Source organism: Pseudophryne corroboree, chromosome 10, assembly GCF_028390025.1.
Source record: "Pseudophryne corroboree isolate aPseCor3 chromosome 10, aPseCor3.hap2, whole genome shotgun sequence".
In the NCBI taxonomy this organism is placed as follows: Eukaryota; Metazoa; Chordata; class Amphibia; order Anura; family Myobatrachidae; genus Pseudophryne; species Pseudophryne corroboree.
The window spans coordinates 122,341,895-122,363,018 of NC_086453.1; the positions used below are offsets into that span (position 1 = coordinate 122,341,895).

The following is a 21,124-nucleotide window of genomic DNA, read 5'->3' on the forward strand; positions in this document are numbered from 1 at the left end:
TCAGTTGCAATGGATTTCGACTAAAAACATGGCACTGGTGTGACTACATTCTCATTATTACGGGGGTCATTCCGACCCATTCGCAAGCAGCGGTTTGTCGCTGCGATGCGAACGGGTCCAGAATGCGCATGCGCGGTGGCCGCACTGCGTACGCTAGTCGTTGCCCAGCGACAGGGGTCGCTGGGTTACATCGCGGAGAACGAAGAAAGCGGCCGCAGAGACGACCGCAAGAAGATTGACAGAAAGAAGGCACTCCTGGGCGTCACCGGACCGTTGCCTGTCGTTTTTGGGAAGTGGTGAAGAAAATGCAGGCGTGTCCAGGAGGTGTCCGTTGGCTCGCCACAGGATATGTTCACATTCGGTTGGTGGCGTGGACACCCGACATCTCCCTGTGCGCTGGGCTGACAATCTAGGGTTAGGTGGGCTGGAGGAGGTAGAACTGGTTCCATGTCCAAATGGAACTAACGGAGTGATAAATATCACTGTGATAAATTGCACCAGCCAATCTGCTTCTAGCTGGCATTTTTCAAACACAGCCTGTGACATGAAAGTTAGGAGCTGATTGGCTGGTGCAGTTTATCACTCACAGTGAAATGTATCACTCATTGATAAATAAGGGCATAAATATCCAACTTGCACTTGTACAATAACTCAGTTCCTAATGTTCAACAGTGTCAACGTAGGGGGAATGGTTGTCTTTACTGGCTCCTTGACAGATATTAGCTTGTGGATATGGCTAACACTGCACAGCGGGTGACAATGGATACTTAAACTGGGCATCAGGTCTGCCTGTGGCTTAGGTTAATCAGTTTCAATGTACTCACTTAGACCCTTAGATCAGAGGTATTCACTTGCTGGACAAGTTTTCAATAATTCCTCATTGTTGCAAGATGCTGCGGCGTCCTTGCCTTTTACTGGCAGTGTCCGGTCTCCTTATAGCATCCCACCACTTTCACTCTGCAGTTCTGCTCTCACTGCCAAGAGTGACCCTGCGGCTAACATCCGTTCTCAGCTCGCGCTCTGCTCCTCTCCCAGCATGCATCAAGCACCTTCAGTCACTTCAGACGACTCCTCCTTCTTCTTCCCACAAGGTTCCTCTGTTCCCAAGCTGCCTTGCCCAATCAGCAATCAGCATCCAGACCATGTGATTGGACCAGGGTCCTCATTTAACTCTTGCTATGCCAGCACTCCCCCTTTGCTGCTGTGGACCTGTAAGTAAACTTTAAAGGGACACACACGCACCATTTTTTGAGGCGCCTCTCATGTCTCTCCCTTTGCAGCCTCCTCCTCGTCTCTCATTGCAGCCTCCCTATAGTTTCCCCCTGCCCCATACTTACCTTTATTTGCAATCACCAATCGTTCAGCTACTCATGTCAACCAGGAAGTGAGTTGTGGGACCCCATTCAGCAACAGGAAGTCTCGTGAATCACTGCCTTTTGCTTTCCACTGACAGCTACCACACGCTCACTCTCCCCTGCTCTTCGCACCCTTCCCCCAGCTTTGCTCATCAACCCATCTTCCGCTGTGAACAAAAATAATTAGGCACCCTGACGACATTGCTGCAGCACCCCTGGGAGCCTCAGTGCACCATTTGGGAACTACTGCATTAAGGGCCTAATTCAGATTTGTACACCACAGTATGTTGATGTTTTTTATGCAGTGGAGCATTATTTGCATATGCAGCAATGGTCTAGCGATGGCGGCCGCCGAGAGAATTTATTTGCAAATTGATTGTCTGTAAGAGACCATTTGTGGGAGGTAATGGGGGAGTGGCACCTCAAATGCAGGTGTGTCATGACCAGTGGTGTATTCTACCTATGGCCTGTGGGACTGCAGCTCCACCAAGTAAAATCTGCCACCTAACCTCAGTGAGCCAGATGCAGTCTGTGAGACTGCACTGGCTTTACTGTGACTGGCAGTGACTTCCTATTGGAAGTCCTAAAGTACGTGTCAGTCACCAGCAGGACAGGTAGTCCCACTAGGAGGTGTTTCCTCCCTCCGGGACTGCCAAAGCGAGCTACAATTGGCAGAGATCTGGCTTCCTGTTGGAAGCCACTCCCTGCCTAGCTGGCTTCTAAGGACTGTATCTGATGCAGTCCATAGGAGCTGGGGTTTGCGCATTCACACTGAAGCCACCGCTTGTGCGCATTCGCCGGGTCCCGGCGCCTGTCAGCTCTATTGCGCAGGCACCTAACCCAGCGACACGGGAGTCAGACTGTCCTCACGGCAGCATCCCTACCTAAAAAAGGTAGGCGCCGCCGCTGGTCACAACCAATTCTGGAGCATATCACAGCTTGCTACTGCAATCCTATATGCAGTTACAATGACTCCGGCGACTCACTTCCAGTGGTCATGCTGCTTGACCATAGGCTCACTCAGAATGTTTTTGCACCATGTGCGTCCCATGGTTGAGTCTTTGCATGCAAGCGGCAGTTCAGAGATGCCTCCAGCGGTCGTCTCAGTAAAATCCCGGAGGCTGATACATTTGCATATTATTTCACTGCTGCTGCATACAAATTTACAGCCTCAGTGGCATTTACGTACATCTCTGAATCAATCCATAAAACAGAGATGGAAAATCTTTGCATTTGACTCAAAAATAGTAAAGACATGGCTAAATGTGTGGCTAAAGGACAGGAGTGTTGCAGTCAATAGTGTAAGCTCATAGGTCTGTAACCGGTGTAGTGCATATTAAACGTGGATAAAAATAAAATAAAAATATATTAAACAGGTTTTTATTTGTTTTTACTTGCATGTTGACATGCAATTGAAAAGTCATTCAAATTGTCACTGTGTCCATAACCACAAAGGGAAAAAGTCTATCCTGTGCTTCATGTTGTTAGATGCAGTACAAGTGGTTGTTATCTTGTGGCTAACAATTACGGTAGTGCAATTCCCACACATCATGAGCCCCTGCCAGGGACAGGTGGATCTGCTGTTGTCGCAGATCTTTAAGAATGAGTCTTCTTTTAATTCAACGCCAGGCAGCCTCCACGTGTTGTTCTTGATGTACAGTCACCGCATGCTCTGCCAGTGGCAGGCAGTACCTGCTGAGGATAGCTATTCAACAACAGCTGGAAATCCACAGGTTGCCGCATTGTAAATGTAGACAATCTGCAACATTGCAATGGCCTCAGAACTGGGATTGTGTGCACCTGTACAATGAAACGCACTTTAGACAGATAAAAACAAAACAGTTTTGAGATGAGTCAAGTGATTTTCTCTACTGCCATCCATTATTACAGAGTAAATAGGGTGTTTTACTTTTAATATAATATTTGCATGTGTATTAAAAAAAAACCAGCATGACGCATTGCATTTGCTGATTCCACAGAGATTGTATAGAAGTATTAGTTTTTTTGTTTCTAATTAACACAGGCTTGACTTACAATAATTTTTAGAAAGCAAAATCCTAATTGAATAGTTTATTAAATTACCAAGATAATAACTCAGAGAGATGCAAGCCACAAAACTGCTGTGTGTTTAGGCTGATGTCAGTAGGAGGTACCCACACCTCAGCCGGTTATGGAAAGGAACATTGCCTGCTATCATCTCTGGATATCACATCTTCAGTTATTTTATATTAAAAATTCGACAAAGTATTTTATGCATATCAGCTTATCTACGTCCCTGTGGGATCCAGATCTACACGATCAGAGGCTTCATTATTAGAAACAAACTGAAATACAGTATGTGCTGGCACTGAGTGTCATTTCATGTATTGCTAAATGTCTTTATCCTGACACTAGGATTCTGCTGTGCCATATCTCAACTAATTTCATATAATCCCAATTAATGTATTGGATTTAACCCTTTGCAACCTCTCAGCTCCCTTATATTAGAACTTCATGTTCCTTGTTTGTAAAAAGAAAAAAAATCAAAGTACATTAATCACAATAACAATAAAATAATAATAATAATAATATAAGTATATAGATTGTGTTACCTTGGATATTCAACTACTGCAAATCAAAGAGAGCTCTACTAATAGTACAATTATATTACGTATAAAAAGTTACAGTTAATAGTCCAAAAAGTTGTTAAAGAGACAATAACATCCTATCGATTGAAAATCTGAAGTTATAAAAATATTAACCAGTTTTGTACTGAGGAAAAAATTAGAGATGAGCGGGTTCGGTTTCTCTGAATCCGAACCCGCACGAACTTCATGTTTTTTTTCACGGGTCCGAGCGACTCGGATCTTCCCGCCTTGCTCGGTTAACCCGAGCGCGCCCGAACGTCATCATGACGCTGTCGGATTCTCGCGAGACTCGGATTCTATATAAGGAGCCGCGCGTCGCCGCCATTTTCACACGTGCATTGAGATTGATAGGGAGAGGACGTGGCTGGCGTCCTCTCCATTTAGATTAGGAGAGAGAGAGAGAGAGAGATTGACCTGAGGCTGATACTGTAGAAGAGAGTGCAGAGTTTAGTGACTGACCACAGTGACCACCAGCAGTGCAGTTGTTTTATTTAATATATCCGTTCTCTGCCTGAAAAAAACGGTACACACAGTGACTCAGTCACATACCATATCTGTGTGCACTGCTCAGCCCAGTGTGCTGCATGCCTGCATCATCTATGTATATATTATATATCTGACTGTGCTCAGCTCACACAGCTTATAATTGTGGGGGAGACTGGGGAGCACTGCAGTGCCAGTTATAGGTTATAGCAGGAGCCAGGAGTACAAGACAGTCACATACCATATCTGTGTGCACTGCTCAGCCCAGTGTGCTGCATCATCTATGTATATATTATATATCTGACTGTGCTCAGCTCACACAGCTTATAATTGTGGGGGAGACTGGGGAACACTGCAGTGCCAGTTATAGGTTATAGCAGGAGCCAGGAGTACATATTATATTAAAATTAAACAGTGCACACTTTTGCTGCAGGAGTGCCACTGCCAGTGTGACTGACCAGTGACCTGACCACACTGACCACCAGTATAGTTAGTAGTATACTATATTGTGATTGCCTGAAAAAGTTAAACACTCGTCGTGTGACTTCACTTGTGTGGTGTTTTTTTTTTTATTCTATAAAAAACTCATTCTGCTGACAGACAGTGTCCAGCAGGTCCGTCATTATATAATATATATACCTGTCCGGCTGCAGTAGTGATATATATATATTTTTTATATCATTATTTATCATCCAGTCGCAGCAGACACAGTACGGTAGTTCACGGCTGTAGCTACCTCTGTGTCGGCACTCGGCAGTCCATCCATAATTGTATACCACCTACCCGTGGTTTTTTTTTCTTTCTTCTTTATACATACATACTACTACATCTCTTAATCAACCAGTCTATATTAGCAGCAGACACAGTACAGTACGGTAGTTCACGGCTGTGGCTACCTCTGTGTCGGCACTCGGCAGTCCGTCCATAATTGTATACCACCTAACCGTGGTTTTTTTTTTTCTCTTCTTTATACATACATACTACGACATCTCTTTATCAACCAGTCTATATTAGCAGCAGACACAGTACAGTACGGTAGTTCACGGCTGTGGCTACCTCTGTGTCGGCACTCGGCAGTCCGTCCATAATTGTATACCACCTAACCGTGGTTTTTTTTTCTTTCTTCTTCATACATACATACTACGACATCTCTTTATCAACCAGTCTATATTAGCAGCAGACACAGAACAGTACGGTAGTTCACGGCTGTGGCTACCTCTTTGTCGGCACTCAGCAGTCCGTCCATAATTGTATACCACCTACCCGTGGTTTTTTTTTCTTTCTTCTTTATACATACATACTACTACATCTCTTTATCAACCAGTCTATATTAGCAGCAGACACAGTACAGTACGGTAGTTCACGGCTGTGGCTACCTCTGTGTCGGCACTCGGCAGTCCGTCCATAATTGTATACCACCTACCCGTGTTTTTTTTTTCTTTCTTCTTCATACATACATACTACGACATCTCTTTATCAACCAGTCTATATTAGCAGCAGACACAGTACAGTACGGTAGTTCACGGCTGTGGCTACCTCTGTGTCGGCACTCGGCAGTCCGTCCATAATTGTATACCACCTAACCGTGGTTTTTTTTTCTTTCTTCTTCATACATACATACTACGACATCTCTTTATCAACCAGTCTATATTAGCAGCAGACACAGTACGGTAGTTCACGGCTGTAGCTACCTCTGTGTCGGCACTCGGCAGTCCGTCCATAATTGTATACTAGTATCCATCCATCTCCATTGTTTACCTGAGGTGCCTTTTAGTTGTGCCTATTAAAATATGGAGAACAAAAATGTTGAGGTTCCAAAATTAGGGAAAGATCAAGATCCACTTCCACCTCGTGCTGAAGCTGCTGCCACTAGTCATGGCCGAGACGATGAAATGCCAGCAACGTCGTCTGCCAAGGCCGATGCCCAATGTCATAGTACAGAGCATGTCAAATCCAAAACACCAAATATCAGTAAAAAAAGGACTCCAAAACCTAAAATAAAATTGTCGGAGGAGAAGCGTAAACTTGCCAATATGCCATTTACCACACGGAGTGGCAAGGAACGGCTGAGGCCCTGGCCTATGTTCATGGCTAGTGGTTCAGCTTCACATGAGGATGGAGGCACTCAGCCTCTCGCTAGAAAAATGAAAAGACTCAAGCTGGCAAAAGCAGTAGCACCGCAAAGAACTGTGCGTTCTTCAAAATCCCAAATCCACAAGGAGAGTCCAATTGTGTCGGTTGCGATGCCTGACCTTCCCAACACTGGACGTGAAGAGCATGCGCCTTCCACCATTTGCACGCCCCCTGCAAGTGCTGGAAGGAGCACCCGCAGTCCAGTTCCTGATAGTCAGATTGAAGATGTCAGTGTTGAAGTACACCAGGATGAGGAGGATATGGGTGTTGCTGGCGCTGGGGAGGAAATTGACCAGGAGGATTCTGATGGTGAGGTGGTTTGTTTAAGTCAGGCACCCGGGGAGACACCTGTTGTCCGTGGGAGGAATATGGCCGTTGACATGCCTGGTGAAAATACCAAAAAAATCAGCTCTTCGGTGTGGAACTATTTCAACAGAAATGCGGACAACAGGTGTCAAGCCATGTGTTCCCTTTGTCAAGCTGTAATAAGTAGGGGTAAGGACGTTAACCACCTCGGAACATCCTCCCTTATACGTCACCTGCAGCGCATTCATAATAAGTCAGTGACAAGTTCAAAAACTTTGGGTGACAGCGGAAGCAGTCCACTGACCAGTAAATCCCTTCCTCTTGTAACCAAGCTCACGCAAACCACCCCACCAACTCCCTCAGTGTCAATTTCCTCCTTCCCCAGGAATGCCAATAGTCCTGCAGGCAATGTCACTGGCAATTCTGACGAGTCCTCTCCTGCCTGGGATTCCTCCGATGCATCCTTGCGTGTAACGCCTACTGCTGCTGGCGCTGCTGTTGTTGCTGCTGGGAGTCGATGGTCATCCCAGAGGGGAAGTCGTAAGCCCACTTGTACTACTTCCAGTAAGCAATTGACTGTTCAACAGTCCTTTGCGAGGAAGATGAAATATCACAGCAGTCATCCTGCTGCAAAGCGGATAACTGAGGCCTTGACAACTATGTTGGTGTTAGACGTGCGTCCGGTATCCGCCGTTAGTTCACAGGGAACTAGACAATTTATTGAGGCAGTGTGCCCCCGTTACCAAATACCATCTAGGTTCCACTTCTCTAGGCAGGCGATACCGAGAATGTACACGGACGTCAGAAAAAGACTCACCAGTGTCCTAAAAAATGCAGTTGTACCCAATGTCCACTTAACCACGGACATGTGGACAAGTGGAGCAGGGCAGGGTCAGGACTATATGACTGTGACAGCCCACTGGGTAGATGTATGGACTCCCGCCGCAAGAACAGCAGCGGCGGCACCAGTAGCAGCATCTCGCAAACGCCAACTCTTTCCTAGGCAGGCTACGCTTTGTATCACCGGTTTCCAGAATACGCACACAGCTGAAAACCTCTTACGGCAACTGAGGAAGATCATCGCGGAATGGCTTACCCCAATTGGACTCTCCTGTGGATTTGTGGCATCGGACGCCGCCAGCAATATTGTGTGTGCATTAAATATGGGCAAATTCCAGCACGTCCCATGTTTTGCACATACCTTGAATTTGGTGGTGCAGAATTATTTAAAAAACGACAGGGGCGTGCAAGAGATGCTGTCGGTGGCCAGAAAAATTGTGGGACACTTTCGGCGTACAGGCACCACGTACAGAAGACTGGAGCACCACCAAAAACTACTGAACCTGCCCTGCCATCATCTGAAGCAAGAAGTGGTAACGAGGTGGAATTCAACCCTCTATATGCTTCAGAGGTTGGAGGAGCAGCAAAAGGCCATTCAAGCCTATACAATTGAGCACGATATAGGAGGTGGAATGCACCTGTCTCAAGCGCAGTGGAGAATGATTTCAACGTTGTGCAAGGTTCTGATGCCCTTTGAACTTGCCACACGTGAAGTCAGTTCAGACACTGCCAGCCTGAGTCAGGTCATTCCCCTCATCAGGCTTTTGCAGAAGAAGCTGGAGACATTGAAGGAGGAGCTAACACGGAGCGATTCCGCTAGGCATGTGGGACTTGTGGATGGAGCCCTTAATTCGCTTAACAAGGATTCACGGGTGGTCAATCTGTTGAAATCAGAGCACTACATTTTGGCCACCGTGCTCGATCCTAGATTTAAAGCCTACCTTGGATCTCTCTTTCCGGCAGACACAAGTCTGCTGGGGTTGAAAGACCTGCTGGTGAGAAAATTGTCAAGTCAAGCGGAACGCGACCTGTCAACATCTCCTCCTTCACATTCTCCCGCAACTGGGGGTGCGAGGAAAAGGCTCAGAATTCCGAGCCCACCCGCTGGCGGTGATGCAGGGCAGTCTGGAGCGACTGCTGATGCTGACATCTGGTCCGGACTGAAGGACCTGACAACGATTACGGACATGTCGTCTACTGTCACTGCATATGATTCTCTCACCATTGAAAGAATGGTGGAGGATTGTATGAGTGACCGCATCCAAGTAGGCACGTCACACAGTCCATACTTATACTGGCAGGAAAAAGAGGCAATTTGGAGGCCATTGCACAAACTGGCTTTATTCTACCTAAGTTGCCCTCCCACAAGTGTGTACTCCGAAAGAGTGTTTAGTGCCGCCGCTCACCTTGTCAGCAATCGGCGTATGAGGTTACATCCAGAAAATGTGGAGAAGATGATGTTCATTAAAATGAATTATAATCAATTCCTCCGCGGAGACATTGACCAGCAGCAATTGCCTCCACAAAGTACACAGGGAGCTGAGATGGTGGATTCCAGTGGGGACGAATTGATAATCTGTGAGGAGGGGGATGTACACGGTGATATATCGGACGGTGATGATGAGGTGGACATCTTGCCTCTGTAGAGCCAGTTTGTGCAAGGAGAGATTAATTGCTTCTTTTTTGGGGGGGGTCCAAACCAACCCGTCATATCAGTCACAGTCGTGTGGCAGACCCTGTCACTGAATTGATGGGTTGGTTAAAGTGTGCATGTCCTGTTTTGTTTATACAACATAAGGGTGGGTGGGAGGGCCCAAGGACAATTCCATCTTGCACCTCTTTTTTCTTTTATTTTTCTTTGCGTCATGTGCTGTTTGGGGAGGGTTTTTTGGAAGGGACATCCTGCGTGACACTGCAGTGCCACTCCTAAATGGGCCCGGTGTTTGTGTCGGCCACTAGGGTCGCTAATCTTACTCACACAGTCAGCTACCTCATTGCGCCTCTTTTTTTCTTTGCGTCATGTGCTGATTGGGGAGGGTTTTTTGGAAGGGACATCCTGCGTGACACTGCAGTACCACTCCTAAATGGGCCCGGTGTTTGTGTCGGCCACTAGGGTCGCTAATCTTACTCACACAGTCAGCTACCTCATTGCGCCTCTTTTTTTCTTTGCGTCATGTGCTGATTGGGGAGGGTTTTTTGGAAGGGACATCCTGCGTGACACTGCAGTGCCACTCCTAAATGGGCCCGGTGTTTGTGTCGGCCACTAGGGTCGCTAATCTTACTCACACAGTCAGCTACCTCATTGCGCCTCTTTTTTTCTTTGCGTCATGTGCTGATTGGGGAGGGTTTTTTGGAAGGGACATCCTGCGTGACACTGCAGTGCCACTCCTAAATGGGCCCGGTGTTTGTGTCGGCCACTAGGGTCGCTTATCTTACTCACACAGTCAGCTACCTCATTGCGCCTCTTTTTTTCTTTGCGTCATGTGCTGATTGGGGAGGGTTTTTTGGAAGGGACATCCTGCGTGACACTGCAGTGCCACTCCTAGATGGGCCAGGTGTTTGTGTCGGCCACTAGTGTCGCTTAGCTTAGTCATCCAGCGACCTTGGTGCAAATTTTAGGACTAAAAATAATATTGTGAGGTATTCAGAATAGACTGAAAATGAGTGGAAATTATGGTTTTTGAGGTTAATAATAATATGGGATCAAAATGACCCCCAAATTCTATGATTTAAGCTGTTTTTTAGTGTTTTTTTTAAAAAACACCCGAATCCAAAACACACCCGAATCCGACAAAAAAAATTCGGTGAGGTTTTGCCAAAACGCGGTCGAACCCAAAACACGGCCGCGGAACCGAACCCAAAACCAAAACACAAAACCCGAAAAATTTCAGGCGCTCATCTCTAGAAAAAATACAAAGTACATTATGTAATTAGTGCGAACCAGCATGGGTTTGTGAAAAATAGGTCATGTCAAACTTACTTAATTAACTTCTATGAAGAAATAAGTGCAAATTTAGAAAGGGAAATGCTGTGAATGTGGTCTTTTTAGATTTTCCAAAAGCCTTCGACACAGTACCTCACACGAGGTTGTGTCTTAAATTAAGAGAGCTGGGGCTTGGAGACAACATTTGTACTTTGGTCAAAAATTGGTTGGAAAATAGAGAACAGCGAGTGGTAGTCAATGGAACATTTTCGAGTTGGACTAAAGTATTAAGTGGTGTACCTCAAGGGTCTGTACTAGGCCCACTGCTGTTTAATATACACTGCTCAAAAAAATAAAGGGAACACTTAAACAACACATCCTAGATCTGAATGAATGAAATATTCTTATTAAATACTTCGTTCTTTGCATAGTTGAATATGCTGACAACAAAATCACACAAAAATTATCAATGGAAATCAAATTTATTAACCCATGGAGGTCTGGATTTGGAGTCACACTCAAAATTAAAGTGGAAAAACACACTACAGGCTGATCCAACTTTAATGTAATGTCCTTAAAACAAGTCAAAATGAGGCTCAGTAGTGTGTGTGGCCTCCACGTGCCTGTATGACCTCCCTACAATGCCTGGGCATGCTCCTGATGAGGTGGCGGATGGTCTCCTGAGGGATCTCCTCCCAGACCTGGACTAAAGCATCCGCCAACTCCTGGACAGTCTGTGATGCAGCGATGGTGGATGGAGCGAGACATGATGTCCCAGATGTGCTCAATTGGATTCAGGTCTGGGGAACGGGCGGGCCAGTCCATAGCATCAATGCCTTCGTCTTGCAGGAACTGCTGACACACTCCAGCCACATGAGGTCTAGCATTGTCTTGCATTAGGAGGAACCCAGGGCCAACCGCACCATCATATGGTCTCACAAGGGGTCTGAGGATCTTATCTCGGTACCTAATGGCATTCAGGCTACCTCTGGCAAGCACATGGAGGGCTGTGCGGCCCCCCAAAGAAATGCCTCCTCACACCATTACTGACCCACTGCCAAACCGGTCATGCTGGAGGATGTTGCAGGCAGCAGAACGTTCTCCTTGGCATCTCCAGACTCTGTCACGTCTGTCACATGTGCTCAGTGAGAACCTGCTTTCATCTGTGAAGAGCACAGGGCACCAGTGGCGAATTTGCCAATCTTGGTGTTCTCTGGCAAATGCCAAACGTCCTGCACGGTGTTGGGCTGTAAGCACAACCCCCACCTGTGGACGTCGGGACCTCATACCACCCACATGGAGTCTGTTTCTGATCGTTTGAGTAGACACATGCACATTTGTGGCTTGCTAGAGGTCATTTTGCAGGGCTCTGGCAGTGCTCCTCCTGTTCCTCCTTGCACAAAGGCAGAGGTAGCGGTCCTGCCGCTGGGTTGTTGCCCTCCTACGGCCTCCTCCACGTCTCCTGATGTACTGGCCTGTCTCCTGGTAGCACCTCCATGCTTTGGACACTACGCTGACAGACACAGCAAACCTTCTTGCCACAGCTCGGATTGATGTGCCACCCTGGATGAGCTGCACTACCTGAGCCACTTGTGTGGGTTGTAGACTCCGTCTCATGCTATAACTAGAGTGAAAGCACCGCCAGCTTTCAAAAGTGACCAAAACATCAGCCAGAAAGCATAGGAGCTGAGAAGTGGTCTGTGGTCACCACCTGCAGAACAACTCCTTTATTGCGGGTGTCTTGCTAATTGCCTATAATTTCCACCTGTTGGCTATTCCATTTGCACAACAGCATGTGAAATTGATTGTCAACCAGTGTTACTTCCTAAGTGGACAGTTTGATTTCACAGAAGTGAGATTGACTTGGAGTTACATTGTGTTGTTTAAGTGTTCCCTTTATTTTTTTGGGCAGTGTATTTATAAATGATATAGGAAATGGTATTGAGAGTAAAGTATCATTTTTTGCAAATGATACTAAACTGTGTAGGATAATTAGATCAGATCAGGATATTGACTCTCTTCAGAACAATTTAACTAAACTGGGGGGTTGGGCAACAAAGTGGAATATGAGGTTCAATATAGAGAAATGTAAAGTTATGCATTTCGGGATCAAAAACTAATAGGCAATCTATACATTGAATGGGGTAATTCTTGGAAATTCATTATTGGAGAAAGATTTGGGGGTGATCATTAACAATAGACTTAGCAGTAGTCTGCAATGTCGAGATGCTGCAGCAAAGGCCAATAGTGTATTAGCATGCATAAAATGGGGAATAGAGACCAGGGCTGAAAGTGTAATCCTGCCACTGTATAAAGCGTTGGTACGGCCCCATCTAGAATACTGTGTACAATTTTGTTCTCCGCACTATAAAAAAAAAACATAGTTGAACTAGAAAGGGTTCAGAAAAGAGCTACAAAATTAGTTAAGGGCCTAGAGTCATTGGATTATGAAGATAGACTACTTAGGCTGGTTATGTTTACACTGGAAAAAAGGCGCATAAGACGGGACATGATTAATATCTTCAAATATATCAAGGGGCAATATAAGGAACTTTCAGGTGATTTACTTATTAAGAGCTCTGTACACAGGACACATGGTCATCCCCTTAGGTTGGAAGGGAGGAAGTTTAAAGACCAAGCGAAGGAAAGGTTTCTTCACTGTGCGGACAGTGAGTTTATGGAATTCACTGCTGGAGAAAGTGGTAACGTCGGATTCAATCAAGGTATTTAAGAAAGGATTAGAATTTTTTTTAGCGGAAAATAGCATTGAAGGTTATACATAAATTGGAGATAATACAGCATATAGCACTATAGGTTGAACTCCATGGACAACTGTCTTTTTTCAACCTCGACAACTATGATACTGTGTAGCACAGACATGAGCTGGGATTTCAATCCTAAATGTATTTAGTAGAATAAAAGATGGTTTATTAGTTATATGGTTTAAAATTACTCACTATTCAGCTGCTACCATTTGTTATATACTGTACATGTAATGAACTATCAGTCCAATTTGGTGATGTACGCAAATCGATGGTGTACATATATCTCCGATGTTTGTTTTACTTTGCATGATGCATACTGCTCCTGTGCAGACTGGGACCTGCGTCATTGGATGCAGTGCAGATATCAGATGAGTGACAATCTGCAACAGGGGCCCTACTAGAACCTTGTGGGCCCCATAACAAAATGGCTGCCTTGGTGCTGTAGTGCTGCGTGTGCGTGTGTGTGTGTGTGTTGTGTGGTTGTGCCCGGCGACAGCGCTGATCAGCTACTCTGGTGCAGAGCTGCAGCGCATATGGGCACTCAACCCCATGGCCGGAATTGATGGAGCTGGCGGTGCAGTGGCTCTCTGTTCTTCGTATGGATGGATGGAAGGCTTGGCGGAGCAGTCCCCTGGTGTCCTGGTGACCCCGGAAGTGCAACAGCGACCTCCCCGGCTAGGTGTAGAGGACGCTGCAGGGAGTCACCGGGAGGGGACGCAGAGAAGGTGGAGGCTGGTGCAGAGGTCCGCGGTGGTGCGGGACTCTGCCGCCGATGCCACCATGATTACCATATCCAGAGGTGGGAAGGAAGTAGAGGGAGGTGAGAGGCCAGCGTCTGTGGTTCCGGGGGGGGGGAGGGAGGGGAAGCTTGGAGGAAAAGCGGGGCTTTAAGAGAATGGGCGGGGAAGGTGATAACTTCTGTTTTGTGTCTCCCTGAGACCTGCCGGGCTTTTGTGTATATAGCGCCGATCGCATATTAGAGCTCACTGGGAAAGCCAATGTTAGGGGGGATTTTTTTTTTAATATTAATGAAGACTGGTGTTCGGACATTAGGATTTTAAGTAAATCATACAGTCCCCATTTGGAGCTTTTTTTAGTATTAATTATAAACCATTCTATTCCCCATGGGAGTTTACATCATATATCCTGGTTGGTGTGTATACTCTGCCTCACGCATGTGTTAACAAAGCATTACAACATCTGGCTGCCCACATATATGAAATGGAGCGGAAACATCCGGATTCATTGCTCATTGTGTTGGGAGACTTTAACAGAACAAACTTGAGCCAGGTGCTGCCCAAGTATAAGCAACATGTTAAGTGCCCAACCAGGGCTGTTTGTATTTTAAACCACTGTTACACCATCTTGAAAGATTCTTATCGGTCTGTTCCCTGGGGATACGGTCGTTAGGTTGACAGTCATTAGGTTGACATGCATTAGGTCGACATGGTCAATAGGTCGACGTGGTCATTAGGTCAACATGAGTTTTTCATATTTTTCTTTATTTTTTGGACTTTCATACTTGACGATCCACGTGGACTACAATTGGGAACCTGTGCCGAGTGCAGAAAGGCATTTTGCCCGAACCCATGCGAGGGGACACGGTGTACAAATTGGGGTTCCCCGTCACTTACGAAGCAAAGTTCAAAAACCCATGTCGACCTTTTGACCTGTCGATCTAATACATGCCGACCTAATGACCATGTTGACCTATTGTCCCTGTCGGCCTAATGCATGTCGACTTTCCATGGTTGACCTAATGACTGTCGACTTAAGTTGAGTCGACCCAACGACCCATACCCGTTCCCTGGGCTTCGTTGGGCCTCTCTGATAATTGCTTAATACAACTTTTCCCAACTTATAAGCGAAGTTAAGACTGTTAAAGCCTCTGGTTAAGACCGTGAGTTGAAGGTCTGATTAAGCCAAGTAAAAAATCAAGCTTGTTTTGAATGTATGGATTGGGGTGTTTTTGAGGCTGTAGCTAATGATGTAAATTATTGTATAGATATTTTGACATCAGCTTCTGTGAGGTTATATGTGTAAATCTTAAAAAAAATATTTTCAAGTCTTTAGTAACAGTGGACCCTGGTTTAGTCCTAAGTTTAGGCAGCTGCGTCCAGCTAAGGAGAAGGCTTATAGCATTGGGAATAGGATTTTGTACAAGTGAGCTAGGAACACTGTAACTAGGGAGATTAGGGCTGCCAAAAAATGTTTTACTGATAAATTGATCAACAACTTTTCGGCCAATGACCCTGTATCTGTGTGGAGAGGCATGCAGGCTATTACGAATTATAAGAAACCACCTATTTATGCTGCTATGAGTCGGAAAGTTGGTTGGCGAGTTGAATGTTTTTCATTGCAGGTTTGAAAGACCTGAATTCAAAGTTTATACTGAACCCTCAACAACTGTTCCACCTGAGGCTGGGAGTTATCCTTCAGGTGGACTAGGTGGAGGTGGTAAAGTTATTTAGACAGCAAAAGCCCAGGTAGGCTTCTGGCCCAGATTGCGTAGCTCCATCTGTCCTGAAGTTCTGCGCTGAGCAACTGGCCACTGTTCTTATGCAGATCTTTAATAGATCCTTGGAACTGTGTGTGGTCTCTTTGTGCTTTAAGTGCTCCACTATTGTCAATGCATCTAAGAAATCTGCCATCTCGAGCATGAATGACTACAGACCAATAGCCCTTACATCTGTGGTTATCAAGGCATTCAAACATCTAGTGCTAAATCACTTGAAAGTGATGGTAGGTTTTAGCTTAGACAGCTTGCAGTTTGCATATTGGGCATATAGGTCAATTGAGGATGTTGCTAAATGGGGCTGCAATACATCTTCCAGCATGTTGACCTGCCTGATACTTATGCGAGGGTCTTGTTTGTTGACTTTAGCTGATTAATCAATATTATCATCCCAGAGATATTGTTCTCCAAATTATTGTATTTGGGGGTTCCGTTGTCTACCTGCGAATAGATCATGAATTTTTTGACAGACAGGAAACAATATGTGAAAGTAGTTAAGGTTACCTCGAGTGTTCGTAGTATCAGCACTGGGGCCCCTCAAGGGTGTTGTCCTCTTGCCTGTGCTCTTCTCTTTGTATACCAGTGATTGTGTGGCTGGTGAGCAATCCATGAAAGTCTTGAAAATTGTTGATGACACCACTGTCATTGGTCTAATTAAAAATGGGGATGAGTCAGCATGTAGAAGAGGGGTTGACCAGTTGGCCCGGTGGTGCTGCAGGAACAATTTGCCGCTAAACCCTCTTAAAACGGTTGAGATGGTTGTGGCTTTTAGAAGGGGCCCAGTTTCTGTGCCCCAGGGCCGGCTTCAGGCATGTTCCAATAGAGCGGCCAAACAGGGTGCCACACTTAATGGGCGCCACTAGCTCTCACCGCCATATTGGAGCCAGGTCCCTACAGCTGCAGCGTCCGTCCCACAGCCCGCCTCCTAGCAGTGGCTGTGTGCCGAGCTGGATTAACAATGGGGCGTGTGAAGCTGCAGCTCCAGGCATCCCCATTAAAATAGGCACACAGGATCACCTGCTGCTGTAAACAGGATTTTTTTTTCCTCTTACAGCAAGTCAGTACCCACCTGATGCTCCACCCTCTGAAACTGCAACTCCACAGTCCCTTCAGATAAGCCACAAGCGCCTCCCCACCAGCGTGCCCGACAGCAGCAGCTAGCGGCAGACTTGCCTGCCAGGACGTTGGGTGACGTGTCCGGACCCGTGACCCCTCTTCAGGGCCGGCTCCTGGTGCTTGTTTGCTGAATGGTATGTTTTTTCCCCTCAGAGGGGGCGCAGCCACAGGGGCAGCAATTAGGCCACACACCCCGACTGTGCCTGGTCGGTCTGTTTGCATCCCTGCATACTCCTCCTGTGTCTGGCTTACTCAATCACTGGGGGAAACAGGGGAGAAGGTGGGAGAGCTGGGGGGCGGGGGAACTGTGTCTCTGTGTGTGTTTGAAGGGATAGGCTAGGTGTGTGTGTATGGTGCCTGGAGGGGGCAGGCTTTGTGTGTATGGGGGGGGGGGGGCTGGGGTGAAGAGGCTGTTAGTGTGTGTAAGGTCTGGGGGAACAGGCTTTGTGTGTGTGTTTGTGTGCATGGGGAGGGATAGGCTTTGTGTGGTTGGTTGCGTGCACTGACTCAGGGTTTCTCACATTGGAGTCTATGCTCTGGCGGATGATCTGCACATTAGTGAACGCTCAGTCCTTGTACGTTCAGCTGCACTATGTGCTCTGAGAGGGGTGTTGTTGACAGTGTTGGAGTGGAGTCACAGCTGCCGGGTGGGGTCGCTGCTCGTCCGACTTGGGATCCCGACACTCTCAGAAAACTCTCCCCCCACTATTGGGGCTGCTTACGGAAGGTTTCCCAAGGCTGGTTTTCTATCCCAGTCTACCCCAGGCAGCAGTCAAGCTTAGCTCCAGGAATGCAGCTTGGGAGATTATGACTGAACTATCTGCCTGCTGTTAATTGCTAAGGGAAGTTGGGATAAATAGCTGCTAGAGACAGAGGCACGCATCTCCCACTAGCTGTTACCACCAGCCGGCCAGCATACTCTATTACTGCACTAACAGAGGGCATGGCACCGCAACACCACAAGCCCATAATCAAAGCTAGCTATTATCCCCAGGACTATGCTATACAAGTGTTCCCCAGCATATTCCTACTGACCGCCAACTCCCTCCACATCCATAACTGTCTTTACACACTTCCCTCCCACATCCACCCTGAGTACTGTCAAAAGTTTAATTTTGTATGTGTGGTGGGCCCTGCATGACACAACCCCTAGTCACAAACCTGCTGTTGCTGGTCACACCTTCTGCAGCAATACACAATAGGCCCATCATAAACTTAAGCTCCAGGCCCATGTGGTCGTTAATCTGACATTGGCTGTGTGACGACGAGGGGGGAGTGCTGTGGGCGGGCCAAAGCTAAACTATGTGCGTGCTGTATGGCACCGGCGTCTGACGTTAGAAACTGGTGCCGCACAGTGCGCACATAGTTTTGCTTTGGCCCACCCACAGCACTCCACCTCGTCGTTGTCACACAGCCATCGCTAGGAGGCGACCCCGCTGCTGCTGTTCCTTCCCGCGCACACTCATCAGACCAGACCAGTTCTTCCTCTGCTGGCTGCTGTGAGGGTGCGGTGCATCTAGAAGCAAATGGATCCTCCTGAGCACCCACTCGAAGTAAGCCCTGCCTTAAGGGTAGTTTTTTTTTATATGGTGCACTGTTCTAGTGGATAATGTGTATCTGGCACTGTGGGGGCATATCATGTGTATCTGGCACGGTGGGGGCATATCATGTGTATCTGGCACGGTGGGGGCATATCATATGTATCTGGCACGGTGGGGGCATATCATATGTATCTGGCACGGTGGGGGCATATCATATGTATCTGGCACGGTGGGGGCATATCATGTGTATCTGGCACGGTGGGGGCATATCATGTGTATCTGGCACTACTGGGGCATATCATGTGTATCTGGCACTGCTGGGGGCATATCATGTGTATCTGGCACTGCTGGTGGCATATAATGTGTATCTGGCACTGTGGGGCATATAATGTGTATCTGGCACTGCACTACTGGGGGCATATGTCTATCTGACTCTGTGGGGGGCATATAATGTGTATTTGGCACTACTAGGTGTGTATGTTTATTTGGCACTACTGGGGGGCGTATGTATCTGGCACTGTACTACTGGGGTTATTATGTGTCTGACACTAAACTGGAGACATGTGTAAGGAACACTACTGTGGGCGTTATGTGTGAAGCTGTTAATTGTGTGTGTGTAGATGGGGTCTGAAAATATATTTATTTCTAGTTTGATTATATAAAGTTGTGAGGCCACGCTCACTTCACCAGGAACACGGGCGCCTTCGGCGAGCGCATGGTGGTGGTGGGGGGGCACTTCAAAGTTTTCTCGCTCCGGGCGCTACTAGGACTGGAGCCGGCCCTGCTGTGCCCCCACTTTTGATTGTTGGCAATGTTGTGTCTGTGGTCGACTCTTTAAAGTTTCTGGGGTCCACAATTGCACAAGATCTTAAATGGGGTCCCAATATTGACACCATTATTAAAAAGGCTCAGCAGGGATTGTATTTTTTGCGTCAGATGAAAAAGTTCAATCTTCCTCAAGAGCTGCTTACTCTTTTTTACTCTGCTTTAATTGAGTCTGTATTGTGTTCCTCAGTTATAGTTTGGTTTTGTTCAGCTACAAAACATGATAGGCTTATGCTTCAAAGGGTTGTGAGAACAGCAGAAAGGATTATTGTGGCTGATCTTCCATCTGTTCAAGAGTAGTATTTGTCTAGGGTGAAGAAATGGGCAACTAATATTATAAGGGATCAGTCGCATCCTGGCTGTTCCCTGTTCCAAATTCCTCCATCAGAATAACCACTAGACACTGGAATAGTTTTTTTTACTGCAAGCAGTTCGCTTCCGGAACACTTGGAAAAAGGAATTTACTTAGTTCTGCATTAGTGTCTTTTCATAAGAAAGTGCTGTTTTAAGTCTTTGGTGTACATTTTTATGTTTTATTCTATGTATTGTGAATGTGAACGTCAATGTACGATGTTGTTATTGTATGTATTTTTCTGGTGTGCAGTTGACCGGAGACAAATTCCGGGAACACAAAAGGTGTACTTGCCCAATGACATTATGAATCTGCAACCAGTTGATCAGTAAATGTGATGAGGTATTCTGATTTTCTCTTCTTTTTTTTTTGCAGTACAGTATGGTAAGTTCACATGCAAGTTTAGGAATCATTTCTTTTCTGACAACGTGTCAAGAATCCTGACATCATAAATGGCCTATCACAGTGAGACCTCTACCTGCCTCACATTCATTTTATTTCATGCTTGCAGTGAATGCTGACTTATTCTTCAAACTGTATAATATTTCTTCTGAGGCAAGAGACTAGTTATGTAATATAGACCCTCAAAATGGTTCATTTATGAAAGTGTAAAACCACAGTTGTAATGACGTAATGTGATGTTATTCCATATTTGTGCAAGTAATGCTATTTCTATGGGTAAGCACATGCATTTACAGACCAGCCAAGCCGTATCAATAGTGGTTTAAAAATGTGCACTATATGAGTTGGGCACACTGGGTGTGTGCTTTTCTGAGTGTGCAAACATTTGCACCTGCATATAAAAAGTGGATGATTTGTAGAAATGTAATGATCAAAAGTAGTGCATTTAGGAAGGGGGTGGTGCTTCCTGCATTTTTCCACCAACAGGAACTTGATTTTTCTATCACTTTCTAGGTGGGGCAGATCAAATTCAAGTCACAAAGATGCCTTTGTACCTTCATGCTGCATTTTTGCATACAAGTCTATTAAACGTTCTATCATCTGAGATGTGTTGTGTGCAAATAACTTGACAATTAAACTCTACCAATATATAAAGACACTGAGATGTAGATTTTTGCAGAAAAACATTTATTAAATGAGAAAATAAATATTTAATTAAGGTGTCAAAGAAAGGACAGCCAAAAATCAGCCAATTTACAATGTCCAATCACAACTACCAGCATACACTGCAGGCGGATACTGCCCAAAGTGCACAAACACAACTGTAAATCCCCTATAAGTAAAACATGTATCCTCTCAACCATACAACTTGACTACCCACTTGTTTCAGTGATTATACTACCCCCTGTTAGGGTGGTATAGCAGTTAAGGGATCAAACCCA

General features: G+C 46.0%; 1 long non-coding RNA gene across 1 annotated transcript in view; it reads left to right on the forward strand.

The window, feature by feature from the left end:
• The window catches only part of LOC134965083 (uncharacterized), a 62,653-nt gene extending 41,866 nt beyond the window's left edge, over window positions 1-20,787 (forward strand). Inside the window, exon 3 of the long non-coding RNA XR_010188304.1 lies at window positions 20,157-20,787. This is a non-coding gene — a long non-coding RNA (uncharacterized LOC134965083). The remainder of the gene's footprint in view (window positions 1-20,156) is intronic.
• Window positions 20,788-21,124: the final 337 nt, after the last annotated feature.